This window comes from Sminthopsis crassicaudata, chromosome 2, assembly GCF_048593235.1.
Source record: "Sminthopsis crassicaudata isolate SCR6 chromosome 2, ASM4859323v1, whole genome shotgun sequence".
NCBI lineage: Eukaryota > Metazoa > Chordata > Mammalia > Dasyuromorphia > Dasyuridae > Sminthopsis > Sminthopsis crassicaudata.
The window spans coordinates 361,391,476-361,414,434 of NC_133618.1; the positions used below are offsets into that span (position 1 = coordinate 361,391,476).

At 31.9% G+C, this 22,959-nt stretch overlaps 1 protein-coding gene and 1 pseudogene across 7 annotated transcripts in view; one reads left to right on the forward strand and one right to left on the reverse strand.

Annotated features, from left to right (window-relative positions):
• FSTL4 (follistatin like 4) overlaps nt 1–22,959 on the forward strand; it is an 816,112-nt gene that overhangs the window by 361,120 nt on the left and 432,033 nt on the right. Inside the window, exon 2 of one of the 7 annotated variants that reach the window (XM_074290943.1) lies at nt 2,202–2,331. The exons of the other annotated variants lie outside the window; for them this stretch is intronic. The gene's annotated coding sequence lies outside the window, so the exon portion shown is untranslated. The remainder of the gene's footprint in view (nt 1–2,201; nt 2,332–22,959) is intronic. 7 annotated transcript variants of the gene reach the window in all.
• On the reverse strand, nt 12,361–12,460 carry LOC141559225 (U6 spliceosomal RNA; annotated as a pseudogene).

Consider the following 22,959-nt stretch of genomic DNA (forward strand, 5'->3'; position numbering starts at 1 on the left):
TGTTTTCTTCAGTGGATTTTTTTCCCATTTGGTCAATTGTATTTTTTAAGGAATTGCCTTCTTTTTCCAAATTATTGACTCTCTCTTGCATACCTATTTTAAAAAATAAAAGATATATATATCTTTTCTCATTTTTTCTTCTACCTCTCTCATTTTCCTTTTGAAGTCTTTTATGAGCACTTTTAAGAAGCCTCTTTGTCTTGAGTCCAATTCATATCACTCTTTGGTATTTCTTTTGTGGATGTTTTGCCCTAATCTAAGGTGGTGTTTTGGTATTAACTATCATGATAATAGCTTTCTATTATCCAGGTCCTTTTCTGTTTCTCCCTCATTTTCTATTTTGTCCCCTTTTGTGCTTCCTCTTTTCTGACATTTATGGTTGGTTTCTGCTCTTGGAGTAAAGGGGACACTTTTCCAGGCTTACTGTGCAGCTCTGAGCCTTGGCTTTGAACTCTGAGCCTTGAGTTTGCATGGAGTAGTTTTGCCTGCTCTCTCCAAGAAAAGCCTGATTTCCAAGAATTTGCTAAGCTACCACTGGAAGCCACTCTACTTGTTTGTTCTAACTACTATATAAGGAGTGGGGGGCTCAGCTGCTGATCTGCTATGATTAAAATCCTCTCGGAGATTTTCCCAGATTCTGTCTGAGTTGAACTGAATAAACACTTTCACTCCAGTGAGACTGACCATTCTTGAAGTTTTTTCATTCTATCTTTAGGTGGAGGGGGTTGTCAATCTATCAGTCTATGTGGTAGGCTTGGTTTCATGTCATTTTTCAAGGGAAATTGGGAGAGCTTGAGCAGCTTCCTAGATTCACTCTGCTATCTTGGCTTCATTCCTAGAAGTGTATTTAGCTATATATATATATATATATATATATATATATATATATATATATATATATATATATATATATATATATATATATATATATGTATATATATATATATATATGTATATATATATATATATATATATATATATATATATATATATATATATGTATATGTATATGTATATGTATATGTATATGTATATGTATATAAACTGTTGCCATTCTGGAGTTCAAATGTGATATGTCTAGGCTTGATGAATGTTAGATTCTTGAATAAGTCAATCTTGTGGCTTCTATTTTTACTTCTTTTTTCTTTAATTAAAGCTTTTTATTTTCAAAATATATATGTAGATAATTTTCAATATTTACAATTACAAAACCTTGTGTTCCGATTTTTCACTCATTTCCCCCCACCCCTCCCCTATACTGCAAGAGATCCAATATATGTTAAACATGTGCAATTATTCTATACATATTTCCACAAGTATCATGCTGCAAAAGAAAAATCACAACAAAAAAGAAAAAAAATATGAGAAAGAAAACAAAATGCAATTAAACAAGAACAAAAAGAGCAAAAACACTATGTTGCGGTGCACATTCAGTTTCTCCTGTCTTCTTTCTGGGTACATCAAAAGGCCATTGGAATTGGCTCAAATCATCTCATTGTTGACAAGAGCCATATCTGTCAGAATTTATCAGAATATAATGTTGGTATTGCCAGGTACAATGTTCTTCTGGTTCTGCTGATTTCACTAGCATCATTTCATGTAAGTCTCTCCAGACCTCTCTGAAATCATCCTCCTGACCATTTATTATACAACAACAATATTCCATAATATTCATACACCAACTTCTTCAGCCATCCTCCAACTGATGGGCTTCCACTCAGTTTCCACTTGCTTGCCACTAAAATGAGAGTTGCCACAAACATTTATGCACATGTGGGTTCCTTCCCCTGCTTTATGATTTCTTTAAGATACAAGCCTAGTAGAAACACTACTGGATTAAAAGGTGTGCATGTTTTTTAAAAGTTCTTTTTTATGTTTTAATTTTTAAAATTTATTGAAGTTTTTAAATTTTCAAAACATATGGAAGGATAATTTCTTCAACACTGACCTTTGAAAAACCTCGAGTTCCAATTTTTCCACTTCTTCCCCCACCAGTTCTCCTAGATGGCATGTAATCCAATATATGCTAAACATGGTTAAAATATATTTTAAATCTAATATAGGCATATATATTTATGCAAGTATATTACTGAACCATAAAAATCAAATAAAAAAGTGATAACAAAAATAATTTTCAAGCAAACCACCAAAAAAAAGAGTGAAGATGCTTATACCCTCAGTTCCCACAATCTTCTCTCTAGGTGTAGATGGCTCTCATCATCACAAGATCATTGGAAGAGGCCTGAAACATTTCATTGTTGAAAAGAGCCATGTCCATCTAAACAAAAAAATTTGATCTCCAGCCATAGGACTCAAGAGAAGCAGAAAAAGGTAAAAGGAACTCTTGAGAACTGTATTTTTGTTGTGGTTATACACAAAGACTACGTGTATAATTTGATTTTACTGATATGACATAAAAAAGGGAAATAGAAATGAAGAGGGATAGTATCAGAAAAAGGTAAAAGGGGAGATAAAAAAGGGAAACTACATACCACAAAGAGGCAAAGGAAACCTATCATATCTGAAGGAATATAGAGAGGGGGAGGAACATTATGTGAATCTTACTCTCATTAGAGTTTGCTCAAAGAGAAAATAATTGACATATTTGTTTTACAGAGAATCTTCTCTCACATCATTAAAAAGTGGGAGAGGAAACGGGAAAAGGAAAAGAGGGCATAAGAAAAGGGGAGGGATTCAAAGGGAGGAGAGAGGGATCCTAAAGAGGGAGAGCTGCATGAAACAAGTGGGACTCATAAATTTAATACTGGGGAAGGGGAGAAGGGGAAGCAAGAAAAGGAAAAGCATAATCTGGAGATAATAAGATGGCAGGAAATACAGAATTAGTAATTTTAACCATAAATTTGAATGGGATGAATTCTTCCATGGAGGTGAATAGCAGACTGGATCAAAAGTCAGAACCCTACAATATGTTTACAGGAAACACATTTAAAGCAGGGAGACACATACAGAGTAAAGGTAAAAGGCTGGAACAGAGCCTATTATGCTTCAGGTGAAGTCAAAAAAGCAGGGGTAGTCATCTTTATCTCAAATCAAGCAAAAGCAAAATTTGATCTAATTAAAAGAGATAGGGAAGAAAACTATATTTTGTTAAAGGGTAGCATAGACAATGAAGCAATATCAATACTAAACACATATGCACCAAGTGGTATAGCATCTAACTTCCAAAAGGAGAAGTTAAGAGATAAATCAAACCACAAAACAAATAAGAAAGAAATTAAAGAGATAAATAGAAAAGGTAGAAAACTTAGAAAAAAATTTCTAAATTCTAAAAAAAATTTAAAAGTTAGGTGTGATAGATCTTTGGAGAAAACTGAATGGAGACAGAAGGGAGTATACTTTCTTCTCAGCAGTTCATGGAACCTATACAAAAATTGACCATATATTAGGACATAAAGACCTCAAATTTAAATGCAGGAAGGCAGAAATAGTAAATGCTTTCTTTTCAGATCATGATGCAATAAAAACTACATTCAACAAAAAGTTAGGGGTAAATAGACCAAAAAGTAATTGGAAATTAAATAATCTCATCTTAAAGAATGATTGGGTGACAAATAGGATCACAAAGAGTTGAACACAACTGAAAATGAATGAACAGAAGAAATGCAGAGCACTTATACTGGGTTCTATAGAAGATTCTAAATTTATATAACAAATAGATTCTACCCTTATGGAACATATAATCTATAATCTAGTTAATTACATATATGTGTGTGTGTTTATATATATATATATATATATATAATTTGAACGGGATGAATTCTTACATATATATATATATATAATTTGAACGGGATGAATTCTTCTGTGGAGATGAATAGTAGACTGGATCAAAAGTCAGAACCCTACAATATGTTTACAGGAAACACATTTAAAGCAGGGAGACACATACAGAGTAAAGGTAAAAGGCTGGAATTGTTTAGAGAACCAAAATGACTAAATCTGATTGCTTTCATTATAGACTACATTTCTTTTTTTTTAAATAGCTTTTTATTTACAAGGTATATGCATGAGTAATTTATCAGCATTAACAATTGCAAAACCTTTTGTTCCAACTTTTCCCCTCCTTCCTCCCTCCCCTTCCCCCAGATGGCAGGTTGACCAATACATTTTAAATATGTTGAAGTATAAGTTAAATACAATATATGTATACATTAGACTACATTTCTTTTGTTTTGTTTTTTAAAAAAAGGCTTTTTTATTTTTATATTATTACAAATTTATCCCATCTTTCTTCCTCTTTGAGGCATCCAATATCACAAATAGTATTATTTTTAAAAGAAGGAGTAGGAGGGGGAAAGGAGGGAGAGAAGAGGGAAGAGGAAGAAACAAAAGAGGAGGAGGAGGAGGAGGAAAAGAAGGAGGAAGAAGAGGAAGAGGAGGAGGAGGAGGAGAAGAAATCAGCCTAAAGTTGCTCAAATACATCATCATCCAAAACACTGTATCACACTTATGAACCTTCTACCTATACAAAGAAAGGGTTGATAATAAATTGAAACAGCAAATTATAGCCACAATTAATAATTTCACTCAAGATAATGACAATGATGAGACATCATACCAAAATTTGTGGGATGCAGCCAAAGCAGTAATAAGGGGAAATTTTATATTTTTGGAGGCTTACTTGAATAAAATAGAGAAAGAGAAGATCAATGAATTGGTCTTGCATCTTAAAAAGCTAGAACATTAAAAATCCCCAATCAAATACTAAACTTGAAATTCTAAATTTAAAAGAGAAATTAATAATATTGAAAGTAAAAAAAAAACTATTGAATTAATAAATAAAACTAAGAGTTGGTTTTATGAAAAAACCAATAAAATAGATAAACCTTTGGTAGATCTGAGAGGAAAATCAAATTGTTACTCTTAAAAATGAAACGGGGGAACTTTCCACCAATGAAGAGGAAATTAAAGCAATAATGAGTTACTTTGCCTAATTTTATGCCAATAAATTTGAAAACCTAAGTGAAATGGATGACTACCTCCAAAAATATAGGCTTTCCAGATTAACAGAGGAGGAAGTAAATTGCTTTCAATAGTCCCATTTCAGAAAAAGAAATAGAACAAACTATTAATCAACTCCCAAAAAAAAAAAAAAAAAAAAAAAAAAAAAAAAAAAACCCAGACCAGAAGGATTGACATGTGAATTCTACCAAACATTTAAAGAACAATTAGCCCCAATGCTATATAAACTATTTGAAAAAATAGGGAATGAAGGAGTCTTACCAAATTTCTTTTATGACATAGACATGGTACTAATACCTAAACCAGGTAGGTTGAAAACAGAGAAAGAAAATTATAGACCAATCTCTCTAATGAATATTGATGCTAAAATCTTAGAGAAAATATTAGCAAAAAGATTACAGAAAATCATCCCCAGGATAAGACACCATGTTCAAGTATAAGTTATACCAGGAATGCAGGGCTGATTCAATATTAGGAAAACTATTAGTATAATTGACCATATTAATAACCAAATTAACAAAAACCATATGATCATCTCAATAGATGCAGAAAAAGCATTTCATAAAATCCAACATCCATTCCTATTAAAAACACTTGAGAGTATAGGAATAAATGGACTTTTCCTTAAAATAATCAGTAGCATCTATTTAAAACCATCAGTAAGCATCATATGTAATAAGGATAAACTGCAACCATTCCCAATAAGATCAGGAGTGATTCAATATTGTATTAGAGCTATTCAATAGTGTATTAGAAAAGGTAATTTTGGCAATAAGAGTTGAGAAAGAGATTAAAGGAATAAGAATAGGTAATTAGGAAACCAAATTATCACTCTTTGCCAATACTATGATGGTATACTTAGAGAACTCCAGAGATTCTACTAAAATATATTAGAAAAAATAATCCACACCTTTAGCAAAATTGCAGGATACAAAATAAACCCACATAAGTCACCAGCATTCTTATATATCACTAACAAAATCCAACAATTAGAGTTACAAAGAGAAATTCCACTTAAAGTAACTATAGATGGTATAAAATATTTAGGAATCTATCTGCCAAGGGAAAATCAGAAATTATATAAGCAAAACTACAAAACACTTTCCACACAAATTAAGTCTGATCTAACCAATTGGAAAAATATTAAATGCTCTTGGATGGGACGAACAAATATAATAAAGATCACAATACTACCTAAACTAATCTATTTATTTAGCTCTATACCAATCAGACTCCCAAAAAAACTATTTTAATGACCTAGAAAAAATAACAACAAAATTCATATAGAAAAATAAAAGGTCAAGAATTTCAAGGGAATTAATGAAAAAAAAAAAATCAAATGAAGGTGGCCTGCCTGTACCAGATCTAAAATTATATTATAACGTAGCGGTTACCAAAACCATTTGGTATTGGCTAATAAATAGACTAGTTGATCAGTGGAATAGGTTAGGTTCAAATGACAAAACAGCCAATAACGTTACTAATCTAGTGTTTGACAAACCCAAAAATTCCAGTTTTTGGGATAAGAACTCACTGTTTGACAAAAATTGCTGAGAAAATTGGAAATTAATATGGCAGAAACTAGGCGTTGACCTACACTTAACACTGTACACCAAGATAAGGTAAAAATGGGTTCATGACTTAGGCATAAAGAATGAGATTATAAATAAGTTGGAAGAGCATAGGATAGTTTACTTCTCAGACCTATGGAAGAGGAAGTAATTTATTACCAAAGAAGAATTAGAGATCATTATTGATCACAAAATAGAAAAATTTGATTATATCAAATTGAGAAGTTTTTGTACAAACAAAATTAATGCAAACAAGATTAGAAAGGAAGCAATAAACTGGGAAAACATTTTTACAGTCAAAAGTTCTGATAAAGGCCTCATTTCCAAAATATATAGAGAATTGACTCTAATTTATAAGAAATCAAGACATTCTCCAATTGATAAATAGTCAAAGCACATGAACAGACAGTTCTCAGACGAAGAAATTGAAACTATTTCTACCTATGTGAAAAGATGCTCCAAGTCATTATTAATCGGAGAAATGCAAAATAAGACAACTCTGAGATACCACTACACCTATCAGATTAGCTAGAATGACAGGGAAAGATAATGCAGAATGTTGGACAGAATGTGGGAAAACTGGGACACTGATACATTGTTGGTGGAATTATGAATACATCCATCTAGTCAGGAGAGCAATTTGGAACTATGCTCAAAAAGCTATCAAACTGTGCATATAACCCAGCAATGTTACTACTGGGCTTATATCCCAAAAAAATTTCAAAGAAGAGAAAGGGACCTATATGTGCAAGAATGTTTGTGGCAGCCCTCTTTGTAGTGGCCAGAAACTGGAAACTGAGTGGATGCCCATCAATTAGAGAATGGCTGAATAAGTTTTGGTATATGACTATTATGGAATATTATTACTGAATAATCTATGGTATTTGAATGATATGGAATATTATTGTTCTGTAAGAAATGACCAGCAGGATAATTTCAGGAAGGCCTGGAGAGACTTACATGAACTGATTCTGAGTGAAATGAGCAGGACCCAAAGGATCATTATATACTTCAACAACAATACTATATGAGGATTAATTCTGATGGATGTGGCCCTCTTCAACAATGAGATGACCCAAATCAGTTCCAATAGAGCAGTAATGAACTGAACCACCTACATCCAGGGAAAGAACTCTGGGAGATGACTATGAACCACTACACAGAATTCCCAATCCCTCTATTTTTGTCCACCTGCATTTTTTATTTCCTTCACAGGCTAATTGCACACTATTCCAAAGTCTGGTTCTTTTTGTAAAGCAAAATAACTGTTTGGACATGTATACATATATTGTATTTAACTTATACTTTAGCATATTTAACATGTATTGGTCAACCTGCCATTGGGGATAAAGGGGAAAGGAAGGGAAAAGTTGAAACAAAAGGTTTTGCAATGTCAATGCTGAAAAATTACATATGCAAATATCTTGTAAATAAAAAGCTATAATAAAAATAGTTGATTATATTATAATCTTTTTATTGGCATGTACAATGATCTCCTGGAGAATAGTGTGAATTCTTTTAAATATGAGTCAGTTCTTTATATATCTTAGATAGGAGGCCTTTATTAAAACACTTGAATGTAAACTTTTTTTCTTACTTTGTTGCTTTCCTTCTCATCATGTCTGAATTGATTTTATATGTACAAAACCTTTTTAAATTAATATAATCAATAATTATTTTGTATTCTATAATACACTTGAGTTCTTCTTTGGCCATAAATCCCTTCCTTTCTCCACAGATCTGAGAGGTAAACTGCCTTTTCTTCTTCCAATTTCTTAGACCTTCACTCTTTATATCTAAACTATGAACCCATTTTAATCTTATCTTTGTATACAATGTTAGGTGTAGGTCAATGCTTACTTTTTGCCATGCTAATTTTCCAATTTTCCCAGAAGTTTTTATTAATTAGTGAGTTCTTATCCAAAATCTGGCATCTTTGTGTTTATCAAATACTAGATTACTTTAGTCATTGATTATTTTGTCCTGTGAACCTAATCTATTCTACTAATCAACTATTCTATATCTTATACAGTACCAAATGGTTTTGATGACTGTTGCTTTAAAAATCCAAGTAGGTATTTTATATATTTTTCTTTTTTTTCATTTTTTTGGTGTTGCTTGATTGATTCTTGATGTTTCATTGAGTCATTTTCATTTGTTCAGTTCTGATTTTTAGTGAATTATTTTTTTCATTTACTTTTTTTTTTAACTTCTTTTTGAATTTGTTTAATTGAGTTTTTAAATGAGTTGTTTTTTTTTTTTTTCCCTATGGAACTTTTTTCCATTTCACAAATTGTTTTTTAAGGAGTTATTTTCTTTTTCAATTTCACAAATTCTGTTTTCTTGGGATTTATTTACCTTTTCCATTTCACAAATTCTGTTTTTCAGGGAATTTTTTTCTTTTTCCATTTTGTCAAATCTATCTTTTAATGAGTTATATGCCTTTTCCAAACCTTCTTGCAAAGTTTTCCTTTCCTTTCCCATTTTTCTTCTAGCTTTTTTTTTTTTTTGATACCCTTTTTAATTTCTTTTAGGAGAGCCTTGTGTTATGAGTTCATCTGGAGACAATTTGCTTTTAGTCTCCTCAGGGTTTGAAATATGTTGTTCTCTTTCACTATAGAAACTATATGGTTAGAGTTTTCTTTGCCTTTTGATTCATTTTGTTTTAAATTAGGATCTGTTTTTAGGGCAAGAGAGGTTTTCTAAGCTTTCTCCAAAGGGGACAGCAAAGCAGCCTTGATTGGCTGGGTCCATGCTGACTCACTCTCAGTACTTGGTGGGTGTGATCAGGTCCCATGAGACTCTGACATTTTGGGATTCACTATTTACCTTTTGTGTTTGTGTTGGATATTTTATAACCTCTACTGATCTACTGGCTTGCAACCAGGATAGAGTGGCCAACACGCATAGATTCCTCCTCATAGATTCTCCACATTGTGGAGTCTGCACTGCCAGCAAAGACCACATCCTGTCCCAGGTCTGCACAGCATGCACTGGCCTCCATTCTCTACTTGCATGCCTGCCTGTGCCTGGCCACCTCCTCCTTCCCCCAACAGAAACAGACCTTTTCTGACAATCTTCGGAATTGTTATTATCCTAAAATTACATTTTTAAATGTCTTCGATGTTTTTCCACATAAACCTTTTATTACTCCATAAGAATGTGAGTAATTAAGTTATTGTAGGACTCTTATTTTCAGCTATTCACTCCTGTGTACTGTGAGGTTTCTTTTTCCATAGTGGTAAATTTGTATTTATTTTTATGAATTTTTATTTCCTGTTTATCTTAAGTTATTTTCTTCAGGTATCCTTTCATTAACTTTTAAAATAATATTTTAGCTCTTGTTCAATTTTCTTTCAGCTTCAAGTTTTATTTTTTAGTAATGTGATTTTATTGAAATTTCTTGATAATTTTTATTGAATTTAATATATCTATACATATCTTTTAGTACATCTTTTGCTGTTTTCGAAGCTAATAATACTGGGCTTGGAGTCAGAAGAACTAAATTCAAAATCCAGGCTCATTTTCTAGCTTTGTGACCTTTGGCAAGTCACTTTACCATGTTTGCCACAGTAGCTCATTTGTAAAATGAGTTGGAGAAGAAATGGGTAAACCACTCCAATATTTTTGCCAAGAAAACTTCAAATCAGTTCAAGAAAAGTCAGGGATAAATGAAACAAGTAAATAACAAAATTTCATTACTGCATTTTTAGTGCTTAAAATTTAGTTTTAAACACAAATCTATATATTTTTTTCAATTTACAAAAAAATTCTGATCATAGAAAACTATTATTTGTGTTTATTTTCCTTAATTTTTTTGCATTTATCTTTTTAACTACTTTATTACTTTTGTGTTATTGAGGTATATTTGGAAAGCTTGGATCTCTTTTTCCCTTTATTCTTTGATTGTTTTGATTATTTCCTTTTTTGTTTTTGATTTTGCTAATTAGATTTTATGTTGCTAAATACTTGTTTGAAAAAAGGTATTCCTCTTGGGATTAGCAAGGTTGAAACCCATAATGTCAATGCTGTAGGTAGAGAAAAGCAATTTTTCCCAATATAATTTTCAAATACTTGCTGTAGAGATGTAGATGATGTAGAGATATTTGGTTCTTGTTATGTGTACTAGAGGTTTATTTGTTTAAGCTATTAATGTAAAGACACATCAAGTTTTGAATTTTTTCTGTTATGTAAAAGTTTGCTGGTATTTGTAGCCTCTTTTTCACCTTTCTTTGAAATAGGTAAAATTGATATGAATTGTTTTGGATAGTAATTGTGAGATTTCAAATAGTTACAGTGATATTGAGCTAATCTTTTGATAAATCACTGATTTAAATTCTAAGTGTAATTTGTGTTTGGGGAATAATGTCAAAGAATTTGGTTTTTAATATATTGGAATTAAAAGATAATATGATGTCTTGGATTAAATCCTCAATGTGAGCTATAGAAAGTCAAATTTCATGTACCAAATCTGATAGTTCTTATACAACTTGGTAGAATTGCACAATGGTCTAATTGTTATCTATGTATATCCTATAAATAATCAGTCTGTTTTCTACATCTCCTCCTGAGGGTATATGTATTTATGGAATAAAAAGCTCATGTTTTGTGGAAAGAAATGCTAATAAATATTAGCTTATAATTTGATTTAAAAGTTTTACTTAAAACGTTTTTCTTTGGCTTCATTCAGAAGAATGAAAAGTTAAGCAGGAAGTGATTTGTTATGTGGAAAGCATTTTGTAGGTGGCTCATTTAGTATTTTAATTGAGGTATTTCAAACTATCTCTATTATGCCATATTTTATTTAATTAAATTACTTTCCAATTACTTTAAATTTTTATTTCTCATTTCATTAAAAAAAAACTTTAGAAGTTCCAAATTCTCCCATTTCTATGGGGAAGACAAGTAGTATATAGCAATTATACATGTAAAGTCATGTAAAACATGTTTTCATATTAACCATGGCAGAAAAGAAAACACAAAAAAGAAGAAACAGTGAAACATGCATGCTTTGATTTGCATTTGAAGGTAACAATTCTCTTTCTGAACGTGGAGAGCATTTTTCTCATTGGTTTTCAATTATCTTGTATAATTCATCAGAATAGTTTAATTTTTCACCATTGATCATCCTTCCAATATTGCAATTTTGGCTTTATTTACTTCATTTTGAATCAGTTTGTATAAGACTTTCCAGGTTTTTCTGAACTTATCCTGCTCTATATTTGTTAAAAGCACTATAGTATTCCATTTTATTCCTATATTACAACTTGTTCAGCCATTCCCCAATTAATGGGCATCACTTCAATTTGTAATTATTTATCACCACAGAAAGAACTATTATATCTAAAAATGTTTTTGAGTGCATTGTTCTTTTTCCCTTTTCTTTCTCCTCTTAGGAATATAAATTTAACAGCAAGATACCTGTCAAAAGACATGCAGTTTTATATCCCTCTGGCCATAGTCTTAACATGTTCTCCAGAATTATGAGACCATTTTACAACTACACCAACAATGCATTTGTGTTGTGCTTTTCCATTCCCTCCATAATCTTTAATATTTTATTTTATGTAAAATTACTTACTTCTGAGTTCTTTTAATTTGTATTTCTCTAATCAATAGTGACTTAGAGCATTTTTTTTCATGTGACTATTGATAGATTTGATCTCTTTTGAAAACTGCCTGTTCTTATCCTTTGACCATTTATCTATTGGAAAATGGTTCTTATTTTTAATAAATTTTCTCAGTCTTCTGTATATTTGAAATATAAGACCTTTATCTATGAAATTAATTTTAAATTTTTTCCAAGTTTAATATAGAATGCTTCACAAATTTTCATGTCATCCTTGCACCATGTCCATTCTAATCTGTGTAACATTTAAATTTTAATATATATGTTGCCAAAACAAATCCTTCCAATATAATGTTAAGAATATAATTGTGTAATCTGTGCCCAGCATCTGATATTTTATCCTGAAACTTAAGGCAAGCTCAATTATAATCACAAAGGATGTTCTAAGTGTACATAATCATGATTAAAAAAAAAAAAAAAAACAATGGCACATAATTACTTTGATGTTTCTAAAACACTCCCACTACCTTATCTCATTTATGACTTATTGAAACCAGATGAGGTGGAAATAGTTTACAATTTTTTTAATAGATGAAAAATAGGAGGAATGAAGAACTTAAATGACTTTCCTAGAAGTATTTGGGAAGATTTAAATCAAGGTCTTTCAAATTTTCTGTTACTGGTTTTGTTAGTACTTCAAATTTCTTATTTTGGAGGCAGACCTGATATAAATAATAATTTGACATTGTTAATATAGTTATACTGGAAAGTGCAATTATATCCAGGTGATTTCTTGGTAACATGAATGGGGAATTACCAATTTCTTCTGGAGTTGTCTAAAATTACTTCTTATCATTTGAAAAGAAAGTACAATAGAATCTGGCCATTCTGGTAAAGATGCTATTTTGGGAAATCAAAACTGACCTACTTCATCTCTATTATGTTCTGAGATAATTGTTGCTTTCACTGCCATTATATTTATGGTAAGAGTAAATTTGGGGAGAAATGAGTATTATCTTTGAATTGAGAGAAATAAAAACTCCTACCACAAGACAACTGTTACCACCTCATTTCCAGATTCCTCCTCTCAACATTTTCTATATTAGATTACAGTAGTGTATTGCCAACTTGAGTTTTGGGTAATATTTTCCAAATTCCATTTCATGCTCATTTATTTCTCACACATAATAAGACTTTATGGAAGGAAGCCCTGCATTTTTTCAGTTGACAGACTGTACCTATTTTCGGTAATGAAATTAAGGATCTAGACTATGTTTACTGGCTTTTGAATCTGAAATCTGCATGAAAATGAGATTTATATTTCTATTCTGATGAGTTCAAATCAATGAACTTGTGAGAATTTTATTTTCTTTATGGCATTTTGGACTGATGGAAAAACCATTGGATCTAAAAGTAGAGAGCAAGAATTTGAATATTGCTTTTGTTGCTTAAAACTTTTGTGTTTCATTACTTAGAAAACTCCAGTTCTCTATTCTATGTAGAATAAAATATAAATTTCTAAATCTGACTTTTAAATCCATTATCAACTAATCCTTATAGTCTTAATTCTACATTGCTTTCCTGCCCATTTTCTATGCTCTAACCAATTTGCCCATCTCTCTGTTCCAGTTACTTATTTATAATTCCTTAGGAACTATTTGAATAATTTATAAAAATTTTGAGCTGGAAGTCAGTAAGACCTGAATTCATATTTTCCTGTAGATATGAACTACCTTTGTTACTCTCAGTTAAAACACCTTGGCTTTAGTTTGCACATCTGGTAAATGGTAATAATAGTTGTAGTCTCTTTCCAAAGTTGCTAAGTAGATAATATAATCTGTTAAACAATGAAAAATACTACATAAATTATATTATCTATTTATATGTAGATATAATTATATGTAAACTTGTGATCACCTGTTATGTATATTCCTTGAAAACAAGTACAATTTCTTTTTTTTTTAATCTTCAGTCCTAAGTGGTGCAACATATGTTTATAATAAATGTTAATGATCTTTGGTATCCTATTCTGTGACCCTCAATTTCTTTATTTGGATACTCTTAGTATCTCCTTTCCACTCTAAAATTAAACCTGTACTCTGTAGTCCTATATATTATGCATGTGGTGGGATGATGATAAGAGAAGGCAGAATATATTTCTGTAAGAATAATTAGTCATAAAGATGTGCTCCTAAATGGAGAGAAGTACAGAGAAATCTCATTTACTCACTAATGAGAGCAACCAGAAACATGTTTATGATTTTACAAAGAAGTCCATCAAAATTTACATAGAAGTCCTTTAGATATCAATCTAAACACTATGGAGACATTTGAAAGATGAAAAAAGAAAAACTACAGTTGTCTAGAGTCATCATGGGGAAACAATCTTTCCTGCTTGTAGATGGGAGATATAAAACACTTGATCAGTTGTTTTGTTTTTACTGGTTATATTTTTCTTTATAAATTAATGTCCTATGTTCTCATTTTTCACCTTTCAGGAAGCTGTTAGAACTTTAATGAATATTCCCTTTTAAAATGTCTTTCAGCCTCAGAGAAAGAATGTGCACAGACTCTGTTCCACCAGAAGATTTTTTGCTTATTAGAGTGTTTGTTCTTTGACCTAGATGTCATACATTTTGCCTGTGACTTTTTTGGAAGGTTTATTTTGCATTTTTCTTTTATAAACAAATGGCTGAAGATTTTTTCACTTATGATAATCTAATAGAAGCTATCTTACAGTTTTGTGAGCTCTTATTATTTGGACTTTTTATGATTTTCTAGTAAACTGATGATTTTTAAATGTTAATAGTTAATTTTTTCTAACTACCTGTAAAGGTAGATTTCATTTTTCATTTTATAAGATTTTGAGCTCCAAATTTTTCACCCTCTTACTCCTTTTTTTAAGATAGCAAGCAATCTGATACTGTTTATACATGTATAATCATGTTAAATAGTTAAATATATTGTCGTAAAAGAAGAAATGGAACAAAAGGAAAAATATTTTTTAAAAATGAAAAAAAATGTCAAAAGTATGTTTGATCTGCCTTCTGGATACACTGGATGTGAATTATATGTTCCATCATGAGTCTTTTGGAATTGTCTTGGGTAATTGTATTTCTGAGAAGAGTTAAATTTGGGGATTGTCTTGAATATTTCTGAGAAGAGCTGTCTGTCATAGTTGATTATAGCACAATGTTGCTGTTATTATAAGTGTTCTTCTCATTTTCTTCTCATTTCATTCATTTCATTCAAAATCAGTTCATATTAGTCTTTCTATGATTTTTTTTCTAAAATATTTCTTCTCATGCCTCTATTAATCCTCTATCCCAAAGAGATCATAAAAAAGAGAAAAGGACACACATATGCAAATGTTTGTAACAGCCCTTTTTGTAGTGGCAAGGAACTGGAAACCACGTGGATGCCCATCAATTGGAGAATGGCTGAATAAGTTATGGTATATGAATGTTATGGAATATTATTGTTCTCTAAGAAATTATGAACAGGTGACAGCTGGATGGCACAGTAGATAGTATTGTGGCCCTGAAGTCAGGAGGATCTGAGTTCAACTCCAATCTCAGACACTTAATACTTCCTAGCTGTGTGACCCTGGGCAAGTCACTTAATCCCAATTGCCTCAGGGGAAAAAATGATGAGCAGGATGATTTAAGAAAGGCCTGAAAAAACTTACATGAACTGATGCTACATGAAGTAAATAGAACCAAGAGAACATTGTTCACAACAAGAAGACTATTTGATAAATTCAGAGTACATGGCTCTTTTCAACAGTAAGATGATTCAGGCCTGTTCCAATGGTCTTGTGATGAAGAGAGTCATCTACACTCATAGAGAGGATTGTAGAAGCTGAATATGGATCACAACATAGGATTTTCACTTTCTGTTTGCTTGGTTTTTGTTTTCTCTTATTTTTCTCATTTTTGATTTGGTTTTTCTAGTGCAGAATAATTGTGGAAATATGTATAGAAGAATTTCCCATATTTAACATATATTGGATTACTTGCTGTCTAAGGTATGGAGTGGGGGCAAGGGAAGGAGAAAAAAATTTGGAATACAAAGTTTTTGCAAGGGTGAATGTTGAAAAGTATCTATGCATATATTTCAAAAATAAAAAAGCTTTAAAATTTTAAATGAAAAAAGAAATATTCCTGTTCATTTCTTATAAAATAATATTCCATTACATTCAAAAACTACAATTTGTCCAGCCATTCCCCAATTGATGGACATTCCCTCAATTTCCAATTCTTCACCAATTCATGAAAAAATTGGCATATGTATTTTTGTATATGTAAGTCTTTTCCCCTTTTAAATGATTTCTTTGGAAAATAATCTTAGTAGTGATATTGCTGAATCAAAGGGCATTCACAGTTTCATTGATCTTTGGGCTGATCTGATGATTCTTGAATAATCTTTGAATAATTTTTTGAAGTTAACTGATATAAGATCAACATTTACATTTTTTTCTGTTATGTATTTTTGGTGTTCAAATATATCTGTAATATTGTGTCAATCAACTTTTGGTACTTTTTCTTTGAGAATATTCTTATTGTTTTTGTAGATTTTCTCCCTTCTGGTTTTAATTTTTAGGTATTTTTTAATGGGGCAATTGGTGTTAAGTGACTTGCCCAGTGTCACACAGCTATGAAATGTTAAGTGTCTGAGACCAGATTTTCAGGTAATTCTTTTTTCATAATATTTCTTTACTATATTCAATGTTTGTTTATATGTCCACCATGGGCTTGACATTTTTAATTTCATAGTAAGTGGCTTTGGATATGTTTGATCCTGGCCTGACTTTTGTATTCTTAAAATTGGTTTACTTCATATCTGGTTTGTTTAAACTCAAATAAGTGTTTCAAAATTCTGGGGACTTCTAGACCACTACTGAATGCTCCTATTCAGAATCTTTCTCTGGGTTTTCTTCTTTACTGGCCCATTTCTAATAGAGTTTCTGGGACAATCTTCTGACCTGTTCATCTGAGTTCATGCTTCATTCCATATTTAACCTGTTACTTCAGTGATTAATGTTTTGAGTAGTTTTGTGCTAGATTAATATGTTTTCTGATGTTTCATTTTGAGTTTGTGTGATCTCCTGGACACATTGTCAGGAAATAAGTTGGAAGAACAAGTGAAAGGTAAAAGGACATGTGATCTCAAGATGTCATTTCTGTGTTATTTTATGTGATAGTTGGTATCTTTGGTCTTATGGCCATCTTAATGGGAGTCCTAATGGTATTAGTTTTGTGAAACTAAACTATTATATGGTTGTATTAGTCTTTTTTTGAAAAAAAAAGTTAGTGTATGACTGCAAGATACAGTAGCTATTGCATAGAGCCAGAATTATTTTATGGTGATTCTTATCAGAAAAATAGGCAATTAACTGCAATATATGAATATGTGTGTTCATACTCTTAGAGAACCATGTGATGTTTTCAATCACACTTTTTCTTTTCTTAAATCTCATGCCCCAAAAGAGTGTTGTGGTTTTGAGTCACTGACATGAGGGTTTTGTGGGGGGGGTCAATTCTTTGAATAATTTATATCAATTGTAACTTTCTCTCCCTCAGAATTAATTTTTTTTCATTTATCCTTGAAAATAATTTAAAATTATTGAGACTCCACAAGCTTCAAACTGTTATGAAAACATTAGATAGTTTCGTCTTTTGAGTGATTCCTCCACAGTCTGAAACAAGCCACAGCCTGATTAAGAGGTGGTGTTAATACGATTTGAGTAATTTGCCTCTAGCATAGCACATTTAGTGTGTACCAGCCAAGAATTGCTCAGGTGAGGATAAGATTTTTGGACCCAATGACAAAATCTTTGAAAATGATAAAATCATTGTTCATCATAATGAATGTCTCCTAACAGGTTGATGTTCCTATTAGTTTATAATTGGTGGGTACATTGTCAGAAAATAAGATGTAAGAGGAATTGAAGGGCAAAAGGGCATTAATTTATGAAAGACTTTAAATACCAAATAAAGCATATTAGAGAGCCGGAACTCTGGAGAAGTATACTTGAAATATGTTATGGACCAGAACTCTGAACTTGAAACAAGGATTCTTACAAGGTGCTAAGCCAGTGGAATTGATAAGACAATGATTATCTATTTTAGCATGGTGCTTAATAGCTCTCTAGTTCAGTATATATACTTAGTGCATAATATAGTTCCACAAGATTGACACCTATTTTACAAGATCCACACCTGTGAGAATGTAAATAAAATAAAACATATAAACTGGGACAAACCCAGCCAGGATCAGAGCCAGAGAAGACAAGAGGATTGGAGGTAGGAGCTCAAGTTCTCAAAGCCAAGGAAAGCCAAACTCATTCCATCTTCATCAGTTTTGTGGTGTCTAGCCTGTCCTCCTGCTCCCCTCCCCTCCCTGCCCACTGAGACCAAGGCCTGTATGAAGGGCCTCAAGAAAGCTAACTGGGCCCCAGGCAAGGAGACAATAAAGAAAAAAAGGCTTTGGACTTTAACACCTGGCTATTCTCATGGTGATTACTCTACTGAAATGAAGGCTGGTTCAGAGACCTCCAAAAAACCAACAAGAACATTACAGAAACAAGTGTAACTCAGTGGAATTGCTGAGATAATGGTTCTCTAGTTGACATATATCTAGTATGATATAATGATATAATCACTTTAGTTTGATATAATGATATAATCACTCTAGATTGGCTTATACTCAGTATACTGTAATGATGTAATTGTAATAAGATATTTAAGGGCTGAGAGAACTGGGGACAAAGTCATACTCAGACTGAGACTGGTTGAAACTGTCAGACTGTCAGACTGCTGGAGGATATTGGGTTAGATTGGGACTGGGTCAGACTATGACAGACACAGACTATGAAGGAGACAGACTATGAAGAAGACAATAAAGATTTTGGACTCTATTCTTGTCCATCTTCATGGTGACTATCCTGCTGAGACCAAAGCCCTTCCAGAGGAACTGCAGAAAGCTAGCCAGGATATTACATTTTAGCGCCTGAACAGGGATGTAAGGACCTATACTCAACAGTTTGACTGGCACAATCATCATAAGTTTAGTGGAAAAGTCCCTGTAATCTCAAAATAGAGGGAATAAACTAGTCACTTTTGTTTTTCAACTAAAATGGGTCAAATACTAAGAAAAGAACCTTCCCCACCCTATGGGAAGTGTGTAGCAAGCATAATTAGGTTAATAAAGGAGAGGAGCAAGATTTGTTGTTAACTTGAGAGAAGATCATTGGATTCTTAGGTACCTTAGAATATATGTCTCCTTGTTTTTCTAAGGAAGAAAAATTAGAGCTAGAGAAGTGGAAACTAGTGGGAGAGAAACTGACTATTACAATGATAATGATCCTGATTCAATTCCTGAGGAAACAATCTATATATACAACATTATACAATTGGCTTTAAGGAATACCAAAAATTTTAAAATAAGGAAAAAGGAGAAAGAGCAGAAAAGGAATGATACTGAAAAAGCAGCTGAAAAGCATGAAGAATTGGACAAGAAAGGAGTTAAGTACAGTGCTGATGAAATTAAGGAGGGTGGTGCTTCTCAGTCAGCACCACCCATGCAGCAGCTTTGTCTACCCCATATGATACAATTATAAAAGGCATTAATTAAAGCTAAAAATGAAGGACAGGATATATCTGATTTTAAAATAGAAGCATATTCTTTGATTGAAGAGTTTGATTCTTCATTCAGTTCAAGAAAAAAGAAAATACACTCTGTTTAATCTGGAAATTACGAAAGATCTGAAAAAAGTTTGTACTCTTCATGGCTCTACATCATCTTATGTTATGATGTTATTAGAGAATTTGGCTTTTGAAGTTTTAACCCCTAATGATTGAAAATATATTAAGGACATGTTTAGAACCTGGACAAAACTTGTTGTGGTTTTTTGAATATAGTGAACTCTCTAGAATACAAGCCCAATGAAATAGGCAACCTTTGATCAACTATCAGATTTAGATCTTTATGTAGACACTTTACAGCAGATTAATTACCCTATAGCAGCAAATTGCTGCTATCAAAGGATGGGGCACCCTTCCAAGAAGACAAGATAAGAGGGGAGACTTCACAAAAATGACACAAGGTCCAAATGAACCCTTTGCTGATTTCGTGGGACGTTTGCAGATACCTGTCATATGAACTATTGGTGAAAATGTAGTAACAGAAATTATGATAAGACAACTTGCTAAAGAAAATGCTAATAGAGCATTTTGCGTTTTATCATTTTATTTTAGAGGTAGTCAAAGACTATTTTGAGTGTGGGGTGAGGGTGGAAGGGTGTGAAAATGGGAGGGGGTCTGTTGATTGTGTCTGAAAGTTAGTTTATTGTGATATTTCTGGTTTGTTGTGATAAGGTCCAGGACTAGATTGGTGGAAATAACAGAGGAGAAAAGTGGGCAAATTTTATAAATTGTAAAGGTAAAATCCTTAAATATAGCATATGAGAGATAATGAAAATTTAAGGTTTGAGCCTGCAATAATAGAAGAATTTGTTTTATTCTCTACAATAGGAAGGTGGGAGGAAAGGAGGGTTTAGGGAAAAGAAAATTAGTTCCATTTTGGATATATTGATATTTGGATATATTATCTAATGGACATCTAGTTTGAGATGTACATCATTAATTTTTATTTCAGTATTGTTCTACCCACTCACTAAATCATTCTATGTATAAAAATAATATCTGTTTTTTAAATGTGCATTTGGTAGGGACAAATAATTCATTAACATATTGAAGAATTCTGTGAAAATGAAATATGTAACTACAAAATAGCAGCATTGATTTTCTTCTCATTTCTATTATTTGTAGCTCTGCATTATTTTGTATTTTGCCAACATTCATTTCTAATTGTTTTGTGTTTATTCTCCCCATTTATATTGTAATTAGTTGTTTTTATTGTTTTCTAGGTTATATTCATTTTTCTAAGCCTCAGGTCATTTGGGATGGCATCATTACAACAAATGCTATTTGAGAATATATCAGATGCTTTGCAAAAATTTACTCTCTTATTTTTATTCTGTTCATTAGCTTTTTATGTGTGATACATAGAAATAATTGATAGTGGGATGCATTTTCTTATCCAGTTTTCCACCATACTTCATTGTAAAGGATTGTTTTATGCTTATTTAAGTTATTTGAGGTTTAAATTCTATTTGTTTATATGCTAACTTTTCTTCACTCCATTTGTCTTTAATATTATTTTTTCCAAATTATATATTTTATCTTCTTCTTCCTCTGTAAAGTCAATAATTTGTCTCTTTGATTATTTCACTACATTTTCTTTGTGATATCCTTATTCCCATATGCCCTTTTCTCTACTTTCTTAACCCCTACCTCCACTCTCATTTTTATCCTTTCTCTTAGTTTATGAGCTTTACATAAATTATTTCTCCTTTTTGGTTTTACATTTTTACTATTAGTGCATTCTTCCCATTTTTTTTCCTTCATTAACTACTTAATGAGAATCATCCCTTCTTTTCTTAACTTCAGTTCTTTTTTTTTTTTCTTTTAAATTTTCTTCACCTTTTTGTAAATAAAAAACTTTTCAGGGTAAATTTGAGTATGACCCTTCATCATGACTCAAATGAAATTTTAATCCCTTTGTTTTCCAAACTCTCCCAACCAATTTTTCTCCCCTGAAGGACTTTTAAGAATGATTTAAATCTCAAAGGATATGAACAGACAATTTTCAGATGATGAAATTAAAACTATTTCCACTCATATGAAAGAGTGTTCCAAATCACTATTGATCAGAGAAATGCAAATTAAGACAACTCTGAGGTATCATTACACACCTGTCAGATTGGCTAAGATGACAGGAACAAATAACAATGAATGTTGGAGGGGCTGTGGGAAAACTGGGACACTGATGCATTGTTGGTGGAGTTGTGAAAGAATCCAACCATTTTGGAGAGCAATCTGGAATTATGCCCAAAAAGTTATCAAAATGTGCATACCCTTTGACCCAGCAGTGCTACTACTGGGCTTATACCCCAAGGAAATACTAAAGAAGGGAAAGGGTCCTGTATGTGCCAAAATGTTTGTGGCAGCCCTTTTCATAGTGGCTAGAAGCTGGAAGATGAATGGATGTCCATCAATTGGAGAATGGTTGGGTAAACTATGGTATATGAATGTTATGGAATATTATTGTTCTATAAGAAATGACCAACAGGAGAAATACAGAGAGGCTTGGAGAGACTTACATCAACTGATGCTGAGTGAAACGAGCAGAACCAGAAGATCATTATACACTTCAACAATGATACTGTACGAGGATGTATGCTGATGGAAGTGGATTTCTTCAACATAGAGAAGAGCTAATCCAATTCCAATTGATTAATGATGGACAGAACCAGCTACATCCAGAAAAGGAACACTGGGAAATGTATGTAAACTGTTATTTTTACCTTCTGAATCCAATTCTTCCTGTGCAACAAAAAATTTGGTTCTACACACATATATTGTATCTAAATTATACTGTAATATATTTAACATATATAAGACTGCTTGCCATCTGGGGGAGGGGGTTGGGGAAGGAAGGGAAAAAATCTGAATAGAAGTAAGTGCAAGGGATAATGTTGTAAAAAATTACCCATGCATATGTACTGTCAAAAAATGTTATAATTATAAAATAAAATAAAAAATTATTAAAAAAAAAGAATGATTTAAATCATTAACATTAGTTTAATTAAAATATGTCAAACATTTCCCCTCATATTTCTCCTCTTCTCTTCTTCTTATCAGTGGCAAAAAGGCATTTATTGAGCAACTAATTCATCAGTGAAAATTGCTGCTGAATTTTTCTGGTTTGTGG